This window comes from Gossypium hirsutum, chromosome D05 (genome assembly GCF_007990345.1).
Source record: "Gossypium hirsutum isolate 1008001.06 chromosome D05, Gossypium_hirsutum_v2.1, whole genome shotgun sequence".
In the NCBI taxonomy this organism is placed as follows: domain Eukaryota; kingdom Viridiplantae; phylum Streptophyta; class Magnoliopsida; order Malvales; family Malvaceae; genus Gossypium; species Gossypium hirsutum.
Window position 1 is genome coordinate 39,366,887 of NC_053441.1, and position 5,155 is coordinate 39,372,041.

Genomic DNA, 5,155 nt, shown 5'->3' on the forward strand with positions numbered 1-5,155 from the left:
TCAATAAATCAACTAGTTTAACCGCCTTGCTAAATATTTACAATCCAATTACACATGCATATGTATGTTAGTATATTCGGCAATCACCCTTACTAATCACCCACTTGATCAATTATAGAGAATCAAAGTTAATATCACAATGTGTACCCTATATGGCCCATTATACATAATCAATTTTAACATCATCTATATATTTACTCATATGGCCGAATATACCTAATCATACATACACCTAACCAAAAAATAATTTCTAAAATCTTTATATCATTTATACACTAGTAAAGCATCCTCTCCCTTTCCATCAATTTAGCACATGCATTACTCATTAACCTACAAAAATTATATTCGGCCTTAGCACACAACTTGCTAGCCGATTCTTCCCCATCTAGCAACCAATGCACATATGTGCTCACTCAAAAATGCTAAAAAAAAAAGAGATTCAAGAATCATCAATCCACCATCACATGCATCATTAACAAGCTTCATATTTAGCATGCAACGGCATTAACACAAACTCCACCTAGGCCGAATCTTAACTCATCTTCATGCCTCATCACCACAACATCAAACATCAAAATACCAACCAAGAATGTAACATGCATGGCCGAATATCATCTCCATCATTTAACAAAGTTTGAACCATGGCTAGGTAGATTTCAAACTTACAACTTAAAATATACATGAATCTCAAAGAATAATATCAAACATACCTCAATCTAGTTACATGCATGGCCAAACTTCCTCCTAATTCTTTTCCAAACCAAACATGAAGCAAGAACTTCTTCCTCCTCCCTTAGAATTTTCGGTCAAAAGAGGATGAAAAAGGATGAACAAAATTTTTCTTTTCCTTTCTTTAGCTCACGGCAATGGGGGGGAAACAACCACTCATTTTTTCTGTTTTTCCTTTCTTTATTACCCATATTCCTTATTTTATTTTTTTCCTACATACCTCACTAGGCCAACATGTTCCCAACATGTTTCCACCCATAGCATGGCCAACCACTAGCTCAAATTTTGGGTAATTTGACATGCAAACCCATCATTTTCACAACATGCATTAATAGACCATTACAAATTAGCCTATCATATTTTCACCATGTCTCATATCGATCCCTATTTAATAATTTCTCATGCAATTGGCAAAATTGGAGAATGAAACTTCCACATACTCATGTACACACATAATAAGCATAGAATATGGAAATTAATTATTTTTATGACTCGGTTTTGTGGTCCCAAAACCACTTCCCGACTAGGGTCAATTTTGGGCTGTTACAACTCTCCCCCACTTAAGAAATTTTCGTCCCCAAAAATCTTACCGGTAAATAGGTTTGGGTATCGTTCTTTCATCGAGCTCTCGATTTCCCAAGTAGCTTCCTCTATCCCATGTTTGAGCCATAACACCTTCACTAATGGAACCCTTTTGTTTCGCAACTCTTTCACTTCACGAGCTAGGATACGTATCGGTTCTTCTTCATAACTCATATCGGCTTGAATTTCAACCTCTGATGGGCTAATTATATGCGATGGATCAGATCGATAGCGTCGAAGCATCGAAACATGAAAGACGTCGTGAATCTTTTCAAGCTCAGGGGGCAAAATCAATCTATACGCAACCGGACCAACTCTTTCGGAGATCTCGTACGGCCCAATGAATCTCGGGCTCAACTTGCCCTTACGGCCAAACCTGAGTACCTTTTTCCAAGGCGAAACTTTAAGGAACACTTTATCTCCCACCTGATATTCAATGTCCTTTCGTTTCAAGTCCGCATACGATTTCTGACGATCTGTGGCTGCCTTCAGACTTTCACGGATTACCTTTACTTTCTGTTCGGCATCTTTAATCAAATCAACTCCGAAAATTTTACTTTCACCGAGCTCGGTCCAAAACAATGGTGTACGGCATTTACGACCGTACAAAGCCTCGTAAGGTGCCATCTTAATACTTGATTGAAAACTATTGTTGTAAGCGAATTCAATCAAAGGTACATACCGTTCCCATGAACCACTAAACTCAAGGATGCAGCATCTCAGCATATCCTCGAGTATCTGAATTATCCGCTCGGATTGACCATCGGTTTGGGGATGAAAAGCGGTGCTAAAATGCAGCTTGGTACCCAAAGCTTCTTGCAGTTTCTTCCAAAATCGCGAGGTGAATCTCGGATCTCTATCCGACACGATAGAAATAGGTACTCCATGTACTCTCACAATCTGAGAAACATACAATTCGGCTAGTTTATCCAATGAAAAATCCGTACGCACGGGGATAAAGTGAGCCGACTTAGTCAGTCTATCAACAACAACCCAAATCGCATCCTTCTTACTTGTTGACAATGGTAGTCCGGACACAAAGTCCATTGTGACTCGATCCCATTTCCACTCGGGTATCATGATTGGCTGAAGTAATCCTGAAGGCACTTGATGTTCCGCTTTCACTTGTTGACATATTAAACATCTCGAAACAAAGTCGGAGATGTCCCGTTTCATACCATGCCACCAAAATCGACGTTTCAAATCGTTGTACATTTTCGTACTCCCCGGGTGAATTGACATTCGGCTACAATGGGCTTCGTTCAGAAACATCGAAATGAGTTTCGAATTTCTTGGAACACACAAACGACTTTTGAACCTCAAACAATCGTCCTCATCAATTTGAAATTCGGATTCCATATTCGGAATACATTCAGCCCGTTTTGCAACCAATTCATCGTCGACTTTCTGAGCTTCACGAATTTGATGAATCAATGATGGTTTGGCCTTTAATTCAGCTACTAACACATTGTCGGGTAGAACAGACAAGTGCACATTCATCGCTCGTAAAGCAAACAGCGATTTCCGGCTTAAGGCGTCCGCAACCACATTAGCCTTTCCCGGGTGGTAATCAATGACAAGCTCGTAATCTTTCAACAACTCAAGCCAACGTCTTTGTCGCAGATTTAAGTCTCTTTGAGTCATCAAATATTTGAGACTTTTGTGATCCGAAAATACATGGCACTTTTCGCCAAACAAGTAATGTCGCCATATTTTCAAAGCGAATACGATGGCGGCTAGTTCGAGATCATGGGTTGGATAATTTCTCTCGTGTGGCTTCAATTGTCTCGACGCATAGGCCACAACTCGGCCTTCTTGCATCAATACGCAACCCAACCCGAGTAGGGATGCGTCACTATAAATGACAAACTCTTTCCCTGATTCGGGTTGCACTAAAATTGGAGCTTCAGTCAAATGAGTTTTCAGTTGATCGAAGCCTTTCTGACATTTCTCCATCCATTCGAACTTAGCATCCTTTTGAAGTAGCTTCGTCATTGGTGTGGCTATCATCGAGAAACCTTTGACAAATCATCGGTAATAACCGGCGAGTCCCAAAAAGCTCCGAACCTCAGTACTATTTCTCGGAGGTTTCCAGTTAAGTATGGCTGAGATTTTGTTCGGGTCAACACGAATACCCGATGCGGATACCACATGACCCAAGAAGCTAACCTCTCTTAACCAGAACTCACACTTACTGAACTTAGCATATAACTTCTTATCCCGCAAAACTTGCAACACTAATCTCAAGTGTTCAGCATGTTCGATCTCATCTCTTGAATAAACCAAGATGTCATCAATGAACACAACTACGAACCGATCCAAATATGGTCTGAAGATCAGATTCATCAAATCCATAAATACTGCAGGGGCATTAGTGAGCCCAAACGGCATCACTAAGAACTCGTAGTGACCGTACCTCGTTCTGAAAGCAGTTTTGGGTATGTCCGAATCTCGAATTCGCAACTGATAATAGCCCGATCTCAAATCTATTTTTGAGAACACTGAGGCTCCCTTCAGTTGGTCGAACAAATCATCGATGCGCGGCAACGGATATTTGTTCTTTATCGTCACTTTATTCAGTTGACGATAGTCAATGCACAATCTCATGGTTCCGTCCTTCTTTTTCACGAACAATACTGGTGCACCCCAAGGTGAGAAACTTGGTCGAGCAAAACCTCTATCCGTTAATTCTTGCAACTGAGATTTTAACTCTTTTAACTCGGTTGGTGCCATACGATACGGAGCTATCGAAATCGGCGTAGTCCCAGGTACAAGCTCAATACCAAACTCTACCTCCCGAACAGGTGGTAAACCCGGTAATTCTTCAGGAAAAACATCCGGGTATTCACAAACCACCCGCACAGATTCGGGTTTCTTTTCTAATTCTTTATCATCAAGTACATACGCAAGGTATGCTTCGCACCCTTTTCTTACATATTTCTGGGCCAACATTGCTGATATTACAGCTGGCAACCCCTTCAAATCCGTAGACTCAACTCGGATTACCTCGTTATTTGTGCACCTCAAATCAATAGTCTTGCTTTTGCAATTCACAACCGCATCATGCGCGGTCAGCCAATCCAAACCAAGAATAACATCAAATTCGTCAAATGGCAAAAGCATCAAGTCCGCCGGAAAACAAGAACCTCGAATTACTAGGGGACATCTCTTACACACTTTGTCGACAAGCACGTAACGACCCAAGGGATTTGACACCCGAATTACGAACTCAGTAGACTCAACAGGTAGAGTCTTACTGGATGCTAAGGTTTCACATACATATGAATGAGTAGAGCCAGGGTCAATCAATGCAATCACATTAGTATCAAAGAGAGTGAAGGTACCAGTGATGACGTCAGGGGAGGATGCCTCCTCTCGTGCGCGGATGGCATATGCTCTAGCAGGAGTGCGGTTCTCGGCTCGAACAGCCGTATCAGAGGCCCCTCTCTGACTACCACCCCTACCTCCTAAAATTCTCGGTGGTCTACCTCTAGTTGTCACTCCACTAGGTCTTGCACCTTGAATCTTATTCTTCTCATCAAGCTCCGTGCAATCTCTAATGAAGTGGTCCTTCAAACCGCATCCGTAACAGGCCCTGTTAATAGACTTACCCCAACATTCACCTATGTGTCATCTTCCACATTGGGGACATTCAGGTTTCTCTAGACAATTATTGCCCACACTAGCTACCGAAGTAGCTCGGGAGTCCGTCGATGGTCTTGCTCTGATGGAAATTCCCGCAGTGTCCTCGACTTATTAGTGTCCTCCCTGAACTTCTTTACGGCTGAGAACGGAGCTTTACCCGTTGATCTTTTACGGTAGTCTCTAGCTTCAAATTCAGCCT